Source organism: Hyperolius riggenbachi, chromosome 8, assembly GCF_040937935.1.
Source record: "Hyperolius riggenbachi isolate aHypRig1 chromosome 8, aHypRig1.pri, whole genome shotgun sequence".
In the NCBI taxonomy this organism is placed as follows: Eukaryota; Metazoa; Chordata; class Amphibia; order Anura; family Hyperoliidae; genus Hyperolius; species Hyperolius riggenbachi.
In genome coordinates, this window is record NC_090653.1 from 135,991,499 (window position 1) to 136,015,729 (window position 24,231).

Genomic DNA, 24,231 nt, shown 5'->3' on the forward strand with positions numbered 1-24,231 from the left:
AGACAGTAACTGTCATGGCAATGCCCCTGACATCACACTGTGGGAGGGGTTTCACCAAAATATCAGCCATACAGAGCCTCCTGATGATTCGTTTGAGAAAAGTAAAAGATTTTTCATGAGAAAGGGGGTATCAGCTATTGTTTGGGATGCAGTTCAATGCTTTATTACAGTTCCTCTTTATGTAGCAGCTAAGAAAATAATATGCTCAGGGACACCAGCTGAACATCACTGATATTCATGCTGTCCAGTATAACCCAGTACTCAGGCCTGGACTTACCTCACAAGAGCCTATAGGCACATATGTTCTGGCACCTTAGACTTTGCCCTCCATGAACCTACAAACCCCCACCGAACCGCACCACAACTGTGCTGGCTGGCTCAGCTATCACTCCTCCCTTACTTCCCTTGCCTTTCATAGGTATCTACAGGTGCCCCTTAGTATTAGGTAGCTATAAGTACCCTCAATATTAAAAAGCTAGAGGTGCCCCCAAGTATTAGGTAGCTAAAAGAACCTCAGTATTAAGTATCTGGTGGTTCCCCTGACTGAAGGGAGATCTCGTCAGTGGAATGCTTAGAGCAAGGTGAATAACCTCTTAGTCATCAGGACCCTGCACAGGGAAGGAGGAAGAGAGGTGCTTAGGGAGGGGATTGAGCCACCTTTCCATCAGGCGCCTGTAGGCATGTGCCTACAGTGCCTTATGGTAAATCCGGCCCTGCCAGTACTATCTAATACAATGGACCTGCTCTACCACCACAAAACCTATAGAGGTAGCCTGAAAGATGTGGCAGCTGACTAGCCAACATTGAGGCATGACAAATACAGTTTGATGAGGATACAACTAAGGATCAGGCTTGGTAGTAGAGAGGATCAGGACTGACAAGGCAACCAGAACACTAACTAGGATGTAGTGAGCAAGACTTTAACTGGTGTGGAACAAGAAAAGACAGTTCTGGAGCTTTGTACCACGGTAACCTCAGTCTTTTTTCATATACTGTTTCTGTCAAGTGCATTTAGGGAGCTTAAATAGTTTGGAATTGGCAATAGAAAGTAAGTTCCAATATCAGACAACCGGTGGTGGTAGCACACATCTAAAGCCCCTAACCTGTAAACAATGAAAACGTAAAAAGTGGAAGATATTACACGGACCAGCAGGGGCAAAGGTTTGGGGGTTTAATGCAGAGATCGGGCAAAAGCATTTGAGGAACATTCACACTGGTAGAAGGATATATGACACTTTGATAGTGTTTGGAAATGATTTCATTATTTCTGTTATTTTTAGCTACCTTTAAAGACAAATAGTATATCTATCACTAAGCTGAATAGCCCTGAGGCATGCTAAGGGTTACCTGAGCTCTATAATTAACACGCTGCCATTGCGTGCTTCAGTCAGACATAATAAAGTGTGCCTTGTAAAATAGACATTGCAAATGTTAACAGTTTTAACAATATTCTGACGTGTCGCTGCTCTGCAAATCCCTGAATCATATTTACTTGTAAACACTGCGCTGGGGGACACCATCTCCCACCACAGCCTCGGACCACCTGGCCACTTGTCCCACCGCTTTTCCCAATGAATGTGATGTCTGCAGAGAATGTTTAGAGTGAAGCAGCATTTTTCTCCTGGATCCGCAGCATGTGGTGAATCAGTGTCCGCTGAGACTAAACGCCTGCAGCACTGTATTTAGTTTAAAATGTATATCCTCTCTGTAAATATTTATATAACAATTATAGGCTTCAGCTCTTACTCCTAATAGCCATTGGGAATGCTTTGAGGATTCAGTGCATCTGGACGTGTGTATAATAAACTTTATGATGGCTAGATTAGGATTACATTAATATATATTTATACAGTTGTAATTTATGAGCATCTGCGGTATAAAGCATATCTACTGCTCCCATAATGATGTACATGGTAAAGAGTAAATTTCCCTTTTACATTACGCTCAGCCAACTAATCTCCATTAAAATGTTATGGCTAATATCTTCTCTTTCTTCAGGGTAGCGTAAATCTGCCATTCACACCAACAGCCGGTTGTAAACTACTTACTACACTGCATGATTCTGAATGACATACTGTAAAACTATAGAGTGCAATTGCTCCAGTGCCTTTTACAAACTGTTCTGCCTCCCACAAAAGGCTGGTAATATGCCTGCGCATGCCCTAAATAGTTCCTGTCTCAACTGATTCAAAACACACTGGCACCTCTTCAATCCCTACTGAACTCTGCTGCCTGCCTCATCCACTTCTCCTTCCAGTCCTCTAATACTGCCCCTCGCTGCTAATCCTTCCATTGGTTGCCAGTCAACCAAAAGATCCAGTTAACTCCTAACCCTATCGTACAAAACTCTCCATAAACTGTCTCCTTCGTACATTTGCTCACTAATCTCCAGATAACATCTGCACAGAACATTTGCTCGTCCTATGAAACCCTCCTGTCCTCTAGCTTGGTCCCCTCCTGTCACTCTCAGATTCAGGACTTCTCATGAGTGTTACCTCTCTTCCCGAACACTTTTACACTGCTTGTCCACCACGCTTCTAATCTGTAAACTTTCAGATGTAATCTTAAAATGCACCTCTTCAGAAAAGCTTATAATTTGTCATAGTCAGATGATGAGGCTCATTGCCTCATCTGCCAATCCCTTTGTCTTCTCAACTAGTTCCTCCAGCACGCTAACCTCCTTCAGGGGTGTAACTATTCTGGCCTGGGCCCACCTGCAGAGATCTGTCGGTGCTGCCGCCGCCATCATGGGGGGGCTGAGAGCTAGGGGCCCGGGACTTGTACATTACTATGCAGAGCAGTCAGTGCAGCAGAAGTGTTATTATACATTACCTGCTACTGGTGCACGGGTTTCCTCCACTTACTTCCTGGTAAGTGCAGCAGGCCGGTCACCATGTGGGGACTAAAGCCGCACAATGATCAGTTGGCTGCACGTAGTGCACGGTAATGTATAATAACGCTTCTGCTGCACTGACTGCTCTGCATAGTAATGTACAGGACTGTCACGTGGGTCCCCTTCCAGCTTCGGCTATGCCACTGCCCTCTAAATTGTAAGCTTGCAAAGGCAGTAACCTCCCCTAGTATTTCCTGTTTCTGCTGTTTTGCTAGGGTAATGTGCATTATGCTGATTGTATAGTGCAAGTTACACTATCAACATTTACGTCACCTGAGTAATATGTAGAGCACTCATGCTACACCAGTGGCTAAGTGCCAATAAAATTGTCACGCGTTGCCTGCCCATGGCAATTTCACTGTCTTTTAGCAAATATGTCCCATAGCAAGCAGTAGCAGGCTACTTCTGTCCTTTTCTAGTTATTTTTGTCCTGACTATAGGTTTTTATCCTGAGTGTAATGTTGCAGATAGAATTCATAGGTTTCTATATTCCGTTAGCAAATGGTGAGTGATTGCGAAAACTTGAGTTGCCAGTCATACACTTGATAACACAAACTTTGTGCAGATCCCCAATGTAATAATAAAAGGACTAACAGGCCCACTGAGAAATATGTCACCATCTCCACACGTATAGAGGAATGTAAGAACAACCCACCTGTTTCTGGTGTATAGGCTACATTTGCACTCCAGGCATTTAGTATCAGCAATCCCAGCTTTAACTTTTAATACCTTTACCTAGGAAAAGATTTCATAGACTTATCTGTATGTTTATACTTATGAGGTGTTAGTGACAAACTGACCGTGACCAGGGATTGCTGGAATGCCAGCAGTTAAGGAAGCCTGCACATTGTTAGCTCAGGAGGTAACCTGACAACTATTTACTCTCTGTCTCAGTGCTGATTCACAGTGCATACTCATTTACATTGCTTCTCACACGTGTTTGACAGCTGTCAAATAAAAAGAAACCGATGAGGATTTCTTACTAAAGTTGGTGCTCAGGTCAAAATTTCATTCATGTGCAGAAAAGTGTATTTTTTTCTAATTCTTCAGTACCTGACTGCATATTGGGAGTAAACAGACTGTAACGTCACTGCTGTACATCATTGCACACCTACTGTAGTAAATAAGCCACATTAAAGGAGCAAATAAGCACACAGACTTCTGAAGATACAGGTAAAACTCTTAAAACTACAATATCATGCAAATGTCCATTTATTTCAGTAATTCAACTTAAAAGTGAAAGTAAAATATCAAATAGGAACCCCTTGCAGGTGTTTTGTATTAAGTAGCTGATAAGTGTCTGACACTTTGAGCCTAGAATATTGAACATTTTCACAATATTCTAATGGTCTGAGATTTTTATTTTGGGGTTTTCATAAGCTGTAACCCTGAAATATCTTGCTTTAATGTAATGGAGTCTATTTCATATTAGTTTCACTGTATAAGTTGAATTACTGAAATAAATGGACTTTTGTACACTATTCTAATTTTTCGAGTTTTACCTGTATAATGTCCAAATATTTCAGCTGGAGTCCCAAAAATTCTTAAAATTATTCAGTTAGAATTAGCAAATCTGTTACCCAGTGCTTTAGTGTGTTAAGCCCTAGAGTCCACATTATTACTCCGAAGTTGCCCTCAAGCCTTCTCACTGAACCAGCATCATTATAGTTTTTATTCACATGTGCTACCTAGGAACCAGAGGTCTAACTTGAAGGATACACGAGGTGACATGTGACATGATGAGATAGATATGTATATGTACAGTGCCAAGCACACATATCAACAACAACAACAACAAATAACATTTGTAAAGCGCTTTTCTCCCGTGGGACTCAAAGCGCATAAGCATGGCTCCGACCATCGTGGTACAGAGGAAGAATTTTATAAATCTGGAAATGCCAGGCTAAACAGGTGGCTTTTCAGTCTGGATTTGAATAGCTCCAGGGATGGTGCTGTCTTTACTGGGTGTGGTAGGGAGTTCCAAAGAGTAGGGGCAGCATGACAGAAGGCTCTGTCTCCAGATTTTTTGAGGTGCACTCTGGGAGTGACCAAGTTTATAGAACTTGCTGATCTGAGGTTGTGAGAGGTGTGGTGCAGCTTCAGCAAGTCCTTCATGTATCCAGGGCCCAGATTGTGCAGGGATTTGAATGTCAGCAGTCCAATCTTGAAGAGTATTCTCCATTCTACTGGTAGCCAGTGCAGTGAGCGAAGGATCGGTGTAATGTGACAGTGGCGAGGCTGGTTTGTTAGCAATCTGGCAGCAGCATTCTGCACTAATTGCAGGCGACGCAGGTCCTTTTTGGGGAGGCCAGCATAAAGGGCATTGCAGTAGTCCAGCCGTGATGTGATGAAGGCGTGGACTAGGGTTTGAAGATCCTCTGGGGGAATCAGATGTTTAATCTTTGCAATGTTCTTCAGATGAAAGAAGGAAGATTTAACTACAGATGAAATTTGGTTTCTGAAACTCAATTTCCCATCGATTAGTACGCCAAGGCTGCGCACAAGGTTGGAGCTGTTTATGTCTGAATTCCCAATCCTGATTGGTGTTGCTTTAGGATAGAGCTGTTTTGATGGCGAGCACTGGCTTTGGACAAACAGGACCTCAGTTTTGTCAGCATTCAGTTTCAACCAGTTATCATTCATCCATGCCTGAAGCTCAGCTAAGCAAGAGTTTATTTTTGGGGTAGGGTCTGTTCCACCAGGTTTGAAGGACAGGTATAGCTGTGTGTCATCGGCGTAGCAGTGGTACGTCAGGCCATGTCGTTGGATAAGTGTACCGATTGGCAACATGTAGATTGCAAACAGCAGAGGGGATAGGATTGATCCTTGTGGCACTCCGAATTGTAGAGGTGCAGGTTTGGACATTATAGGTCCTAGGGATACTCTCTGTGTTCTGTCAGTCAGGAATGATCTGAACCACTGGAGGACTGATCCACTGATGCCACAGTACTCCTGCAGTCTGTTAAGCAGGATTTTATGGTCAACTGTATCAAAAGCAGCTGAGAGATCCAACAGGATTAGGATGGAGCATTCCCCTCTGTCCCTTGCCATGAGCAGATCGTTGCAGACTTGGATGAGGGCTGTTTCACAGCTGTGGTGTTTCTTAAAGCCAGATTGTAGAGGGTCCAGGATGTTGTTTACTGACAGCCTGGTTTCAAGTTGCAGATAGACAGCCTTTTCAATAACTTTACCTAAGAAGGGGAGGTTGGAGACAGGTCTGTAGCTGCTCATAGCATCTGGATCCATGGAAGGTTTTTTAAGAAGGGGCTTGATGATTCCTTCTTTTAGAGAGGTAGGAAACCTCCCTGCTTGCAGAGAGCAATTTACTATTTTGTGAAATGCTGGACCAAGCAGGTCAGGGCATTTCAGCATATGTTTAGTTGGTCCAGGGTCCAGGTCGCAGGTTGTCTGGCGGAGACGACAGAGGATGTCTGAGATCTCTTCCTCACTAATACTTTTGAAGTCAGTCCAGGGTGTTAGGTTGTTTTTGCAGCTATTTCCATTAGTTGCATGAGTCTTGGGTGCTGTGGACTGAATGAGAGACATATGACTATACTGTGCTACTTTTTCTCTTTCTCTGCCTGAAAGAGTTAAAAATCAGATATGCAATTGACCATTTGTCTGGGTCAGGACGGGTCAGACTGTAGTATAACCCTCACTGATAAGGAATTACAACCATAAAATACTTTCCTGGCAGAAAATGGATTCTGAGTGCAGAAAACAGATAAAAAGGGTCATTAGTTCATAGATTTTAGCTCTGGCATACTTCAATGCCTGTGTCATTGAGCAGAGCCAATGAAACATTAAAAACTTAAATAGTAGATTTAAAAATAATGTGGGATATCTAAAAAAAAAAAGTCATTTTTTTTGGAGAAGCAGGATAGATACAATTATTTACCTTATCAGTTTATTTTTACCTAGTGTTTTCTTTAAACAGTGGCTTTCACAGATATGACTAAACTGCAAGCATACTTAATAGGAAATAGACAGCAGAAATAAGGGTTTCACAGTGTTTCCTACCTCCTCTAAATGTAATATTTTGTAACCTATACATTATCAATACAAATAGAAAGCAGGCACACTAAGCACTGTTAAATGGAAAATTCTTCATAATGCAACTTGTTGACTTTATTTTTTTTAAAACGGGCCTGAAAGTGCTTTCTTTACTTAGAATACTTACATAAGTCAATCAGCCTTTCTTCCAAGCATTTTCCTTTTGCTGCAGCTGTGGAATTACTGTGCATCCAGAATGAGTGTAGTGCTCTTTTCCCCTCTGAGGCCCAAGCCAAACCACTCCTACACTCACATGGCCCCTCACCCTCCAGCTGTTGCTGAGGGAAGGGCAAGGGTGCTTTTACAGACCTGTGTGTGTGCTAGACTGTTCCTTTACATATTGCAGGTGATGATATCATTGCATACAGCACATGCTCTTGAGTTAGAGACATTGGGACAGTAATTTAAGTGACAGCAAGGGTACTCAAATGTAGAACAACTTTTTCTTTAAGTTTATTTCTGTGGTTTATACACACAATTTATAGCAAACCTTAAGTGACTAAACTCCCATTCATGACATACACATCCTCCATTTTGTGGTCCTATGCCCTCCATTTTGTATTTTTCTCCAGACATGGTGTTGTGTGTTTCTTCCAAACAACTCCACTTTGGTTTCATCTTTCCACAGAATATTTTGCCAGTACTGCTGTGGAACACCCAGGTGCTCTTTTGCAAACTTTAAATGTGCAGCAATGTTTTTTTGGACAGCAGTGGCTTCCTCTGTGGTATCCTCCCATGAACTCCATTATTTTTAGTGTGTTACGCGTCATAGATTCGCTAACAGGGATGTTAGCATATGCTAGAGACTTTTGTAAGTCTTTAGCTGACTCTAGGTTTCGTCTTCACTTCATTGAGCATTCTGCATTGTGCTCTTGCCGTCATCATTACAGGACAGCTACTCCTAGGGAGAGTAGCAGTAGTGCTGAACTTTCTCCATTTATAGACAAGTTGTCTTACCGTGGGCTGATGAACAGCAAGGCTTTGGAGATACTTTTATAACCCTTTCCAGCTTTATGCAAGTCAACAATTCTTAATCGTAGGTCTTCTGAGAGCTCTTTTGTGTGAGGCATCATTCACATCAGGCAATGCTTCTTTGGAAAAGCAAACCCAAAACTGGTGTGTGTGGTTTTTTTATAGGGCAGGGCTGCTGTAACCAACACCTCCAATCTCATCTCATTGATTGGACTCTAGCTGGCTAAAGGTGCCCATAAACGGTAACATTTTTCACTAAATGCGATCTTTTGATGCGATTTGACTGATCATAAGTAATCTGAAGGCAATTATCAAATGTTCACATTTAATGAACGATTCTTTCTTCAAATGCGACCGTATTTTCCAGCTTTCAAATCGATTTTATCTCATAAAGCAAGCAACCAAAGAATGGTTCACTATCGATTGTCTTCATAAACGGACAATTTTCTATACAATTTGAACATAAAAATTGCATTGAAAGATAGCATTTGGTGAAAAAATTGAACCGTTAATGGGCACCTTAACATCTCAGTCCAATTAGCTCTTGGAGATGTCATTAGTCTACGGTTTCACATACTTTTTCCACCTGCACTGTGAATGTTCGCATGGTGTGTTCAATAAAAACATGGAAACATTAAATTATTTGTGTGGTATTAGTTTAAGCAGACTTCACAGGTGCAAACTGCCTGCGCAATAGAGCAGATCCAATCGGGCTCGGATATTTCTGCCAGAGCCCATCTACTGCGCCTGCGTGCGGCACCCAGCCGCAGCGTCATCACACTGACGAAGCTCACGTTGGTGGGCGTAACACGTATGTGGGCGTGGCTGAACGCGCTGGACATGAGGAGCAAGTTAGCGTCCTAACCGAGTGGCACATCTCGAAATGGTTACCGGGATATACTGCGGGACGCCGCAGCACGGAAGCTGAAGCCTAGCATGCTTATTAGATGAAAGGTAAAGCCTGAGGACCCGATGGGGGCTGACGGAAATCCATCAGTTTGTGGAAAATCAGCCAATATCACGCAGTTATGACATGCTGATTGGGCCTGGTGCCAATTAAGAGCAGTGTTTACTAATATCATACAGAGGTTATGAACTGTGACCAATATAGCTCCGGAATATTGAGCCTTGGACTGTGTTCATGTGTTAAACTTCAAATAACCTATGGTGGATCCTCTGTGAAGCAGGGATATTATAACTGAGACTCCCCTTGGAATCATTGTGAAGTGCATTAGCCTCAATTCGTCCCATTAACAGGATTGGCCAATCCATTGGAGATGAATGTGGTGTGCTTGTGTTAGGATTGTTATAGGAGCGCTCCTATGTGTGTCCAGGGCAGGCTTTGGGGTTTTAATGGGTGGGGGTGTAGGGGGGATGAGGCTGTTTTAAAATTTTGATACAATAAAATGTCATTATAGCATTTGAGTGGCGGTCCTTGAGTATTGTTTTGGTTGCATTGTAGTTTGGGCCAGCCATCCCTCACACCTTGTGGGGTATGCTAATACAATTGAATAATGATCTGTGCACCGGAGAAACTGTAATTGGATGATGAAGAGGAAGCCTCTTTAGGATCCAGAGGCTTTCCCCTCCCGAGAACCCCCTAGGTGCACTTTTTTAAGTGTGATTGGTTAAGAGCTTAATTTTAATTATATAGAAACCCCATGCTATCAGATAGAAAACAGACACTTACCCTACATCACATCATTGTAATACTCTTGCTGAAGTAATAATCAAGCTATATTTGATTTGAAACAACTGTTCCACTGTAATTTTTTTAGTCAGTCTATAAATCACCTTATCACTTATCCTAAAATGTCTGGCACCTGTGCACTGCATGGCCCAGCACAAGTTCATTGAGTTGGCAGCCTCTCAAGTCTGCCAACTCTCCTCGCCTGCACATGTGTGCTTCGTGTATGACAAGTGCGGAATGCACTCCTGGCAAAGGAAGGGAAGAGGAGAATGGCTTCCCTACGTAGTGGCGGCTCAGCAGTAGAACCTAAGTGGCAATTATATGTAAACACATACATAAGACGTTTCTTTTTAAACACTAAAATACATATTCACTGCCATCTGCTGTCACCCAGTTTAGAATGAACCTGCCACCTGAATGACCTAAAGTCACCTCAATTCACTAGAGTTCCCTAGCAATGTAGTACTCTGTTTTGAACAGAAATTAAACATATCTTTTTAGAATCAAGAGAAAAATGCTGGTTAATAAATGTCTAGTAAAGATCCTAGATAGATTATGGCAACTACTGAAACCTAGTGAAAGCCTCTAGAGTGAGTGCTGCTGATGAGATCATTTAAATCAGGATAGCTACTATTTTTACAGGAAATGTGTAGTGTCATACATATGGAGAATGCCATTTTTGTCTTTTTTTTGTCTTAAAATATGTAATATAGACTGTCCTGCTGATTTTTTTACTTCCGTAGAATCTAAATCAGTCCTGCAGCAAATTGGCAGCCATTAAAGCCAGAACAGTCAAGTACTCTTCAAGAACAGCACAACCACTCGGTACTCAGTATTCAAACTTTGTGAGGGATTTCAAAGGGTCAGTTCTGCATCCATTCAACATATGTAGCTGTCACCCCAAAAATCCACTGGATGCGGCTTGGTAGGCAAGCTAAGAAACGTGCAACCAGGTATAGCAGACAGAAAACACATTGAAATTGCTTCACAACAAGACAGACCGGGCACTGTAACTTTAAGCGCTTTAATCCTCTTCATGCCAAAGATATAACAGACATCTCATCAAACAGCGATACATCAAACCTGTCCATGCAGTGATGCGGGGGTGTGCTGGGTTCGGGTGACCAGGGAGAGAAGGACGACACTACAGCCATTTCATGCCGGACTGGCGCTTGCTCACGTGCATGTGTCCTGTAGTCACAGGACACACAACACACGCACGTGAGCAAGAGCCAGTCCGGCGTGAAACGGCTGTAGTGCCGTCCTTCTCTCCCTGGTCACCTTAACCCAGCACACCCCCGCATCACTGCATGGACAGGTTTGATGTATCGCTGTTTGATGAGATGTCATATCTATGGCATGAAGAGGATTAAAGCGCTTAAAGTTACAGTGCCCGGTCTGTCTTGTTGTAAAGCAAAGTCAGAACAGTCACAACATACTTGTTCTGGTTGGGTGGCTAGCTTGGAAAGTGCTAAAAACAGAACATAAGCATGGTGTAACGATTGGTGTTAGCACGCAGAGAGAATCTGATTATTGGTGATCTGCAGTATCACCAAGAATGCAGATATATACCCGATTATTGATGATCTGCAGTATCACCGACAATCAGATATATTGCTAACCTCTGGACACCTATAGGTATATGAGTGTTTGGTGTAACAGTAATATTTTGAGTAATGCACCTGCTGAGCAGGTGATAAGAAGCAGCCTGGAATACTGCTTATGTTGACACAGGAACCTTCCAACAGCCTGAGATTCTCCAAGGGTTGGAGTCAGGCTGAAGGTAGGAGGAACCTGCACAGGAGTGACACCTGAAGAGTGGATGTCACTAGCAGGTCAGGAGACTATCTCTTAAGGGAGAGAGATAGTTCCCAAGGTAGTAACAGATATAAAACAATGCCTAGTCTTGGTGTGAGGTCCGTGGTCTCTACACCCTGGAACTAGTCTGATGCAAAACACAATAACACAGAGTCCCTAGTCTGGTGTGAGGTCCGTAGTCTCGACACCCTGGAACTAGTCTGGAGTATAACATAAATGATAATACAATTCCCTAGTCTTGGGTGTGAGTTCCGTGATCATCAACATCCTGGAACTAGTCTGGAGTATAACATAAATGATAATGCAATTCCCTAGTCTTGGGTGTGAGTTCCGTGATCATCAACACCCTGGAACTAGTTTGGAATATAGCACAAAGACAATACAGTTCCCTAGTCTTGGGTGTGAGGGCCTTGATCTCAACACCCTGGAACTATGCTAGAGAATACACAGAAGATACACAGTATTCCTAGTCTGGGGTGTGAGGGCCTTGATCTCAACACCCTGGAACTGGTCTAACAAATAAACAGTACAAGGTAATCTAGCTCAGTGTGAATTCCCAAGTCCTCCTGGTTCAAACACACTGTAAGGATCTGACTATGGTCTGAATGCTTCCACAAAATGTTTGCAATGGCAGACAACCAGCAACTGACAAGCAAGCAGAATATATAGTAGCTGAACACTGCTGCCCCGCCCGAGCCACTCAGCCAATCATGAGTCCAGCAGGAATCAGCTGATCGTCCTGATCAGCTGACACTTCCCCTGCTGGTATAAAGGTCCTGACTTCTGGCCCGCGCGTGCGTAGCTCTTCATCCATCTATGTGGACTAACAGACCCAGCCACTCCAAAGGCACGCTGCTGCGTACAAACTGCCACCTTGGACGCGGAAACAGCCGCTTTGCTATTAGAACATGCGGCGGCTTTTCCACGTTCTGCCACACTACCAGACGCGTGCCTACGCGTGCAAACCGCCGAGTTGGACGCGGAATCAGCCGCCTTGCTTTCAACAGACGCGGCGGCTTTTCCGCGTTTTCTCACACATGGCAACCAGGCAAAATGCATTTCCTACAAGGCTTTAAAAATGTCTGCTTCCACAGTGATCTTACTACACATTTCCTTTACCTTGTCTTCCGTTTTGATTATATGGAATATGAAATTTGTTAAATTATGCTACATTCTTGCAAGCTTTTCTTTTACAGTTCAACTCTTGGGAGGATTGTGCCCAATTATCTTGTGCCTAATGTTGGCGCCATTCTGTATTCCTGGTTTGTTTAAGAAGTGTCTGGAGTACAGGGACTTACTTTGAAGTAGTGATTTGTTCCTGAGATAGGGAAATACCTTGAAAAAAGTGAAATGGTGTCACCATCCTTAAGGACAGGGATTGTGCAGTTTTTTGTCAGTCTGTGACATTTTAGCTTCTCCAGCAGTAACAATGTAAACACTTGATCAGTGCTTACAAAAAGAGGTCCAGTTAAGTGTCTCTGTTCAAGAATTGCTGCAAAATGTTACCCCTTCACTGCTGGACATAGTTACAGGGGTTAACTACTATACTGAGAAATAGTTACATTCTTGGTTATACAACTATGCTGCTATAAATTTGCAGGGCAAAGAAATTAAGGGGTATTTCAGTGCATGTTAAACCATGTTTTGGAATGTGTATTGCCATAAAGCAAATAGCATGTTTGGTTATATGCTTGTAGAAGTGGCCATTCCCTGACTTACATGTGCCATTGTAATCCCTGAGCAATGATTGATGGGATAGACTTGAGCTGGATGTAGATTTTAAATGCCTGATGCACATGCAAAGTACAATCTGACAACCAGACATCTTCAATGATCAGAGCATGAACCATGCATGCTCATTCCTTTGAAGAAGGGAATGGAGAGAATGGTAGTGATCATCCAGGAAAATATAAAGTGGTGAGTTGATAAGCACCCAGCTGAGTCACTTTCAGAGATTAGATGAGGATTGTACAGACATACATTTCTTGACTGACTTGGCAGCAATAAAGAGAGAGCCAACTTCTGATTATATTCATATTTTTTTAAATTATTATTTAGTATTTATATAGCGCCGACATCTTCCGTAGCGTTGTACAGAGTCTGTCACTGTCTTGTCACTTAACTGTCCCTCAGAGGGACTCACATTCTAATCCCTACTATAGTCATATATCTTTGTATGTATCTTGTACTGTATGTATTACAATTTAGGGCCAATTTAGTAGGAAGTCAATTAACTTACCTGTATGTTTTTTGGCTGTGGAAGGCAACCAGAGTTTTTAGAGGAAACCATGCCGACACAGGAAGAACATACACACTCCGTGCAGATAGTGCCCTGACTGGGATTCGAACCCCGGGGCACAGCGCAGCAAGGTGAGAGTGCCAACCACCACAAGAGTGAGTGTGCTAACCACTTTGCCACCATGCTATTAAGCATCTGTATACTTAATATTTACAAATTTTATTTTAAAAATATATAAATTCAAATAGAAACCGTGCAGTATAATTAAATGGGGGTTTTATCAACTCTCCTCCACTGCTTAATCATGTATCTATGCACCTCTATACTTCACTTCACAACCCCGGGATAAATACACATATCTTTAACTTATGAGCATTGCATGCACTTGCGCACGTGCCTGCAACTCCCTGCTGCAGGGTACTGATCGATGAATGGAAATGTGTTCCGAAAGCCGATCAAAGTGCCTGTAATGAACGATCAACCGGCTTCAGTGAGATTCCTGTGGTCTTTCACAAAGATACATAAAAATTAAACAGACACATACACATTACTTCCCATGTACTATTCAGTACACAGAATACAATGTGGGGTCATATAGTGGACAAAAAATAAAGTCATTGAAAATACATTAAAGAAAAAATAAACCTCCAATTAGATATTAACCCCTTCTTCCCTGCTCCCAGTAGTTATATAAAACACTTGAAAAAAGTGACAGCATTTTAAAAAAAAAACATACATAGTTACCTTAGGGACTCAGCTTTTTTTTTAATATATACTTCATGAGAGTATATTACAGTTATTTTTGCAAATACGGGTTTGTAATTATTGAAATAGAATAAAGAAACACAAAACAGAAAAATCACATATTGATTTCCAAATAAATATTGTCGCCATACATTGTTCTAGGGATCACAACTTAAAAGTTGTAATAGCTGGGACAAATAGGCAAATAAAATGTGCGGGTGTTATCTATAGTAGCCAGTTTTATTAAAACCATAATAGCTGAAAACCAAGTAATAATTATTAGTCCCTTTAAAATGCATAAGACATAAAATAATTCTTAGCAAAAAGTACCGCCCAAAGAAAGCAATAAGGTTATTGGTGAATAATTGGGAGGAGTGTGAAATGTGAATATTGCTCTGGTTTTTAAGGAAAAAAGCCCTTAGTGCATAGACAAACGAACGCGGGGGGGGAGGAATTACAGCTGCCCAGAATCCCCCCTCAGACCAGGGCCGGTGCAGTGTCTGGGGACAGGCACAAGTTGAGACACTAGAATATCTCCAGTCATCCTGCAGCTCACAGCACTTCCACCTTTCTTTCTCTGCTACAGTTGACTTTCGATGTAGCAGCAGCGTGTGTACAGAACATGGAGCAGCGGCGTGTGTACAGAGCATGGAGCAGCAGTGTGCGTACAGAGCATGGAGCAGCGGCGTGTGTGCAGAGCATGGAGCAGCAGCGTGTGTAGAGAGCATGGAGCAGCGGCGTGTGTACAGAGCATGGAGCAGCAGCATGTGTACAGAGCATGGAGCAGCGGCGTGTGTACAGAGCATGGAGCAGCGGCGTGTGTACAGAGCATGGAGCAGCAGCATGTGTACATAGCATGGAGCAGCAGCGTGTGTACAGAGCATGGAGAAGCTCTGCAGAACTTAACAGAGCACTAAGCTAGGTATGAGCACAGCCCTGTGCTTCTGCCCCATTGTCGTTCGGGAGCAGATCTGACATTTAGGAAATAATTGTCAGATCCTGTGAGTCGGACAGGAAATTGCATTATGTGTACCCAGCATGATGAACTACCATATTATTATACCGTATTGTGCATGGATGAGGGAGACCTTTCAGGAATCCTAACTCCCCCCCCCCCCCCTTGAAAATCCTGGGTTTGCCCCTGTGGTGAAGTGCTTAAAATAACCTACCCATATGGGAAGTTAGTGTTAGTAGTTTGCTATTGGAGGGTGCTGATGCTGTCCAATGAGTGACTACCTGTTGGTGCCCACCGCTGTAATTTTTCATCTTCTAGATTGTAATTAGAACTTTTGCTTTTTTTGTTCAATCCAGTTGCTTACATTTCTCATTATTGCAGTTATGTTATATTCCCTTATATTGAACAGACCTAATCAACCCAGTTGTTTAGGAAGCTGGAGCTTACCTAGAGATACACGTGGGTTTTTACATTTCCACAGACATTTAGTAATTGTCAAGTTGAAGGCCTTCACATTTCTATGAACTGTGAGCACAGGGCCGCCTTCAGAAATTTCCCATACTGGCAAACCTACTGGGCCCTCATGCCAAATCACAATCAGCAGAAAGATGTCTCTTTAAAGGCCTGAACACACAGGCACCCGTGTGTCCAATTTTCATTATATGTAACAATGATATATTACTGAAAAGCAACCCCCCAACCCAAGTCAGTAAGAGCAGCCAGAGCCAGGCAGGCACCAATGTGCCGGGCCCAGGGCAGGTTCTATACTTTTTGCTGTCTGAAGCACACAAAGCAAACATTGTAGTAGGCACCCTATATATATATATATATATATATATATATATATACAGAGGCCCCAGTCAGTTTTGATGCACTTCACATACTTTGTGATGCACATGGACAGATGAACCTTTCACATTAACATGCATTTCTATCCTCTGCATTACCAAATGACAGGATGCATTTTACAGAGGGCACACTCATCTCTTGCGTTTCTTGGCTGTTTGCAACTGAAAAGGGGTGTATTTTCAAGAGTACAAGCGCACAGGGAGTTTCAAAAGGTCTGATGGACAATACATTTGCATGTACATTATAAGTGTGCATGAGCCCTCAGATCCAAAAACAGCACAGCCATCAGTACCTACTGCATAGAGCACACAAAATGCAAACACATGTACTCCATACATATGCGCTGGTCAAGTGTCTGCTAAGTGCCTTTGTGTGTTTCATGGTAGGACTCCCACTGGCTGGGCCCCAGAATCCCAGGCGCCCCATAAACCTCTCCTTCCAATGATGGTCTATTGGCAGCCCTGTGGGAGGAGTGGGATTATCTGCACTGTAAATGGAAATGTGCAATTTCATATTTGCTTGAGTTTAAAGAACTACTATCACAAAAATGTGTGAAATTCAAAATGCATGTAAACACATACATATAAGATGTACATTTCTCCCACAGTAAAATGCACTATACATTTTTTTTTTTCAAACGTCACTGTCACAGTAACTCTAACCATCTGGCTTTGGGCCAGTCCATCTCCTCAAGGGGGATGCTCACTATGTCCTTTATTTTTTACAAAAGCACTCCCTTGAGAGAATCTTTGCAGATATATTACCCAGCTTTCCTCCTCGCTTGCGCACTATTTTGGCAATTGGGCTGACTAAGTGCCATTCAGTAAGTACTTTTGAATATAAACAAATGCCTCTCGTGTGTTGTTAATTGACCATTGTCCAAGACACTATAGGCATGTTCTTTGGAGAGGTAAGTCAACCGCTGCCTCTCTTTTTAAACCGTTGTTAAGTGTTTTATTGACATCCGGGCACCTCCATTCACCAGTTTATAGCTACTGATTCAGATTGGCCAAATCATAAACAGATCTCAATCTGCTTACAGATCACCATTTTTTTCATAATTTTTCACCCTCATTTATAAAGGGGCAATCTGTTTTCGTTTTTTTTTTTTATTGTGGCAATTTGTGCTTTGAGTTCCTACCATAATCACCATTTGTGTGGCAATCTGCAGCTTCACTTTAGTTGATCTTTTCTCTGAAAGGGATGATTTGCTTAACCACTTGAGGACCGTAGGCTTTACCCCCCTTAACGACCAGACCCTTTTTTCCATTCCATCCACTGCAGCTTTCACGGTTTATTGCTCGCTCATACAACCTACTACCTAAATGAATTTTGGCTCCTTTTCTTGTCACTAATAAAGCTTTTTTTTTGGTGCTATTTGATTGCTGCTGCGATTTTTACTTTTTATTATATTCATCAAAAAAGACATGAATTTTGGCAAAAAAATGATTTTTTTTAACTTTCTGTGCTGACATTTTTCAAATAAAGTAAAATTTGTGTATACATGCAGCACGAAAAATGTGGACAAGCATGTTTTTGATAAAAAAAAACCCATTCAGCCTATATTTATTGGTTTGGGTAAAAGTTATAGCATTTACAAACTATGGTGCAAAAAGTGAATTTTCCCATTTTCAAGCATCTATGACTTTTCTGACCCTCTGTCATGTTTCATGAGGGGCTAGAATTCCAGGATAGTATAAATACCCCCCAAATGACCCCATTTTGGAAAGAAGACATCCCAAAGTATTCACTGAGAGGCATAGTGAGTTCATAGAAGATATTATTTTTTGTCACAAGTTAGCGGAAAATGACAGTTTGTGACAAGAAAAAAAAAAGTTTCCATTTCTGCTAACTTGTGACAAAAAAAAAAGAAATCTGCCACGGACTCACTATGTCCCTCTCTGAATACCTTGAAGTGTCTACTTTCCAAAATGGGGTCATTTGTGGGGTGTGTTTACTGTCCTGGCATTTTGGGGGGTGCTAATTTGTAAGCACCCCTGTAAAGCCTAAAGGTGCTCATTGGACTTTGGACCCCTTAGCACAGTTAGGCTGCAAAAAAGTGCCACACATGTGGTATTGCCATACTCAGGAGAAGTAGTATAATGTGTTTTGGGGTGTATTTTTACACATACCCATGCTGGGTGGGAGAAATATCTCTGTAAATGACAATTGTTTGATTTTTTTTTTTTAATTACAGAGATATTTCTCCCACTCAGCATGGGTATGTGTAAAAATACACCCCAAAACACATTATACTACTTCTCCTGAGTACGGCGATACCACATGTGTGGCACTTTTTTGCACCCTAACTGCGCTAAGGGGCCCAAAGTCCAATGAGTACCTTTAGGATTTCACATGTCATTTTTGTTTCAAGACTACTCCTCACGGTTTAGGGCCCCTAAAATGCCAGGGCAGTATAGGAACCCCACTAATGACCCCATTTTAGAAAGAAGACACCCCAAGGTATTCCGTTAGGAGTATGGCGAGTTCATAGAAGATTTTATTTTTTGTCGCAAGTTAGCGGAAATTGATTTTAATTGTTTTTTTTTCACAAAGTGTCATTTTCCGCACACTTGTGACAAAAAATAAAATCTTCTATGAACTCACCATACTTCTAACAGAATACCTTGGGGTGTCTTCTTTTTAAATTGGGGTCATTAGTGGGGTTCCTATACTGCCCTGGCATTTTAGGGGCCCTAAACCGTGAGGAGTAGTCTTGAATCAAAAATGACCTGTGAAATCCTAAAGGTACTCATTGGACTTTGGGCCCCTTAGCGCAGTTAGGGTGCAAAAAAGTGCCACACATGTGGTATCGCCGTACTCAGGAGAAGTAGTATAATGTGTTTTGGGGTGTATTTTTACACATACCCATGCTGAGTGGGAGAAATATCTCTGTAAATGGACAATTGTGTTTAAAAAAAAATCAAACAATTGTCATTTACAGAGATATTTCTCCCACCCAGCATGGGTATGTGTAAAAATACACCCCAAAACACATTATACTACTTCTCCTGAGTACGGCAATACCACATGTGACACTTTTTTGCAGCCTAGGTGCGCTAAGGGACCCAACGTCCTATTCACAGGTCATTTTGAGGCATTTGTTTTCTAGACTACTCCTCACAGTTTAGGGCCCCTAAATGCCAGGGCAGTATAGAAACCCCACAAGTGACCCCATTTTAGAAAGAAGACACCCCAAGGTATTCTGTTAGGTGTATGGCGAGTTCATAGAAGATTTTATTTTTTGTCACAAGTTAGTGAAAAATGACACGTTGTGAAAAAAAAACAATAAAAATCAATTTCCGCTAACTTTTGACAAAAAATAAAATCTATGAACTCGTCATACACCTAACAGAATACCTTGGGGTGTCTTTTTTCTAAAATGGAGTCACTTGTGGGGTTCCTATACCGCCCTGGCATTTTACGGGCCCAAAACCGTGAGTAGTCTGGAAACCAAATGTCTCAAAATGACTGTTCAGGGGTATAAGCATCTGCAAATTTTGATGACAGGTGGTCTATGAGGGGGCGAATTTTGTGGAACCAGTCATAAGCAGGGTGGCCTTTTAGATGACAGGTTGTATTGGGCCTGATCTGATGGATAGGAGTGCTAGGGGGGTGACAGGAGGTGATTGATGGGTGTCTCGGGGTGGTTAGAGGGGAAAATAGATGCAATCAATGCACTAGGGAGGTGATCGGAAGGGGGTCTGAGGGGGATCTGAGGGTTTGGCCGAGTGATCAGGAGCCCACACAGGGCAAATTAGGGCCTGATCTGATGGGTAGGTGTGCTAGGGGGTGACAGGAGGTGATTGATGGGTGTCTCAAGGTGTGATTAGACAGGGAATAGATGCAAGCAATGCACTGGCGAGGTGATCAGGGCTGGGGTCTGAGGGCGTTCTGAGGGTGTGGACGGGTGATTGAGTGCCCTAGGGGCAGATAGGGGACTAATCTGATGGGTAGCAGTGACAGGGGGTGATTGATGGGTAATTAGTGGGTGTTTAGGGTAGAGAACAGATGTAAACAATGCATTTGGGAGGCGATCTGACGTCGGATCTGCGGGCGATCTATTGGTGTGGGTGGGTGATCAGATTGCCCGCAAGGGGCAGGTTAGGTGCTGATTGATGGGTGGCAGTGACAGGGGGTGATTGATGGGTGGGAGTGACAGGGGGTGATTGACAGGTGATCAGTGGGTTATTACAGGGAAGAACAGATGTGAATAATGCACAATTGATAAGGGGGGGTCTGAGGGCAATCTGAGTGTGTAGGCGGGTGATTGGGTGCCCGCAAGGGGCAGATTAGGGTCTGATCTGATGGGTAACAGTGACAGGTGGTGATAGGGGGTGATTGATAGGTAATTAGTGGGTGTTTAGGGTAGAGAACAGATGTAAACACTGCACTTAGGAGGTGATCTGACGTCGGATCTGCGGGCGATCTATTGGTGTGGGTGGGTGATCATATTGCCCGCAAGGGGCAGCTTAGGGACTGATTGATGGGTGGCAGTGACAGCGGGTGATTGATGGGTGGCAGTGACAGGGGGTGATTGATGGGTGATTGACAGGTGATCAGTGGGTTATTACAGGGAAGAACAGATGTAAATAATGCACTGGCGAATTGATAAGGGGGGTCTGAGGGCAATCTGAGCGTGTAGGCGGGTGATTGGGTGCCCACAAGGGGCAGATTAGGGTCTGATCTGATGGGTAACAGTGACAGGTGGTGATAGGGGGTGATTGATGGGTAATTAGTGGGTGTTTAGGGTAGATAACAGATGTAAACACTGCACTTGGGAGGTGATCTGACGTCGGATCTGCGGGCGATCTATTGGTGTGGGTGGGTGATCATATTGCCCGCAAGGGGCAGGTTAGGGGCTGATTGATGGGTGGCAGTGACAGGGGGTGATTGATGGGTGATTGACAGGTGATTTACAGGTGATCAGGGGGATAGATGCATACAGTACACTTGTCTGGGGAGAATCTGAGGGGTGGGGGGTGATCAGGAGGGAGCAGGGGGCAGTTTAGGGAATAAAAAAGAAAATAGCGTTTACAGATAGTGACAGGGAGTGATTGATGGGTGATTAGGGGGGTGATTGGGTGCAAACAGTGGTCTGGGGGGTGGGCAGGGGGGGGGTCTGAGGGGTGCTGTGGGCGATCAGGGGGCCGGGGGGGGGGAATCAGTGTGCTTGGGTGCAGACTAATGTGGCTGCAGCCTGCCCTGGTGGTCCCTCGGACACTGGGACCACCAGGGCAGGAGGCAGCCTGTATAATACACTTTGTATACATTACAAAGTGTATTATACACTTTGTATGCGGCGATCCGGGTGCTAGTAACCCGCCGGTGCTTCCGAACGGCCGGCGGGTTACAGCGCGAGGGGGGCGAAGCCAGGCGCCGGTGGCTGATCGCGTCATTCGTGACGCGATCAGCCACCGGCGCCTGGCTTCGTCCCCCTCGCGCTGTAACCCGCCGGCTGTTCGGAAGCGCCGGCGGGTTACTAGCACCCGGATTGCCGCATACAAAGTGTATAATACACTTTGTAATGTATACAAAGTGTATTATACAGGCTGCCTCCTGCCCTGGTGGTCCCAGTGTCCGAGGGACCACCAGGGCAGGCTGCAGCCATCGCTCTGCCCATGCCCGTACAAGGACCGCCGCCAATTGTACATGCGGCAGTCCTTGCGGGATCCACTTTCCGGCCGCCATTTGTACATGCGGCGGTCGGGAAGTGGTTAAAGTGGGTCTGAACTCTTGCACGGGGCAGAAGGAAAACGTTGAGAAATGCACCCTGTATGTATTTAGAGAGTTTAGCCTGTTTAATTCCCCCTCATTTGTGTCTAATCACAAGTTGTAATTTCATCTCTACCCTGTGTCACATGACTGCCACGACAGATAAGGCAGATAAGCTCATTTGAAAGCACAGGAGGTTAACAATATGTCGGCTTCTATGAATCAGTGAACAGTGCAGTGCAGACTTATTTCAGGATTTGTATCAGCTGTAACAAAGAAATGTTTTTGTTTAAAGTTTATTCTGCTGTTGTGTATATTTTAGAGCAGAGAAGAAGTTCTGAGTTAAGGTCAAAAAAAGGGGGACCTATTCTGAATTCAATTGCCAATAAATTGAGCTTTATCTTCAGCACATAGGATTATACTAAAAGTCTTCTCTCTGAACTTTTTAAACTCAGCTAATAAATGGCATTGTCCTAATTTGGTTTTATGCCTTAACTGGTGGTACTATACTACTGCCATGCAACTTTACTCTGGCTTATGGTGACCATACATGGTACAATTTTTTCATACAATCTTACCATTTCTATGTAGTATAAGGGTTAATTAAGTGAATATACTGAAAGGATAATTTAGGCAGTTCCCTTATATTACATAGAAATGGTAAGATTGTATGAAAAAATTGTACCATGTATGGCCACCATTAGATACTAGTTTGCATTAAGCCAGAACACCTAATCTTCATACTTGAGTGAATTAATGATCACAGACTCCATAATTCAGATTCTTATTCTTTTTTAAAACCAGTGACTGTTGGATATTGCAGTTAGCTTTAATGTTCCACTTCCTCCTAGTGTCCATAAACAGAATTACATGTAGTCACTGCTATGTAAAATATTAGGGAATCACAAGGACTAAATAAAATAATTTCAGTCTTATAGTCTCGGCTATAGAATAAAACCTCTGCATGATATTTTGTATTTTGATCACAAAATATCCTTTTAGGCAGGATCTGTGGCTCTGTATCACTAAGGACAACAGAATACCCAAGCAGTTCAGGGTGACCCACAACTACTAGGAAAGAATAGGGGACTAAAAGAGACCAAAAAGCCCTCCTACTAAAAAGCAATGCTCAGGGCACTATGCCTTCTAAAACAGAAGGAATTTGTGCTAATTCAGCTTTAAGTGAGCAACTAATTTGCATAATCAGTGATGCATTGTGGGAAACCACAGTTGCTTGCTTATCACCAGGGACTAATTGCTGCCTCAGATGTGACACCAGTGTGTCCAGTTTGAAGAGTCACCTAGCATGGTGCAATGTCTTTTAGGATAGTGAAGAGAAAGTGCAGACATTTGTTGATGATTTCAAGCTCTTTAGACTTGTGTGCAGGACAGCTGGAATTAGGCTATCATGTACAGATCAGTGACTATCACACCCCAGTGTTTGTAATCTTCTGTAGAACTGCTTCCTTCTGCCTCTCGTCAAGGCCTAATGAACACTAACTGTGACAGGTGAAATCTTCCTCCAGACCTCAGTTTCTCTTATACAAAGAGCCATGCTTAATCCTAGGTTCTTTGTATAAATTGGTGATCTGCATGCTCATGAATTCCAGGGACACATTGGCAGGAAACACAAAGCACTATGGGTAGATTCACCAACCCACATACTCATTTAGGCCTTTGTTGTATTGTTTGGAGAGAGATTTGAAAAACAATGGGTCCTGTCCATCAAAGATTAAGCAGACTGGAAGTGCAGTTTATACCAACAAATGATTGTGGCCTTTTAGAGTGTTAACATAGCCACGTAATACTGTCCATGGACTTAAAAACACAATCTAAGTGATGATGGGCAACATCGGACTTAATCGTTTATTCTATGCGCTTAAGCCAATGGAAATTAATGTAGGTTAATAGTTCACTTCTGGAATTGTCTAGCTATGGACCAGAAGCTCTATGTCTCCAACCTTTTCTCTTTTTTATTTGGGAGGAGGGTACAAGACTGACCCTTGAGTTATTTTTGTAGCACAAGCCTTTCTTTTACAAGTCTGCAGGAGGAAAAATATTGTAAAATGAGTATTTTTCTACATACATTAACCATTAACTGTAATCGACATAACTTGTTGTCTTGAGCATCTAGGAATCTAGCTACCTGTGTACACTGATAACTGGATGCCAATTTTTTCACAAGTGGAGGCCACATGTTGATTATTAAAGAGGAGCTTTAACCAAGGACTGAACTTCATCCCAACCAAAAGCTGGTACGCCTTGTGATTTAGAAGTTTATCTGTCCAGCTCCGTAGTACTCT

The 24,231-nt window shown here is 42.9% G+C and overlaps 1 protein-coding gene across 5 annotated transcripts in view; it reads left to right on the plus strand.

Annotated features, from left to right (window-relative positions):
- COL4A6 (collagen type IV alpha 6 chain) overlaps positions 1 to 24,231 on the plus strand; it is a 422,653-nt gene that overhangs the window by 192,677 nt on the left and 205,745 nt on the right. The window lies entirely within an intron of this gene.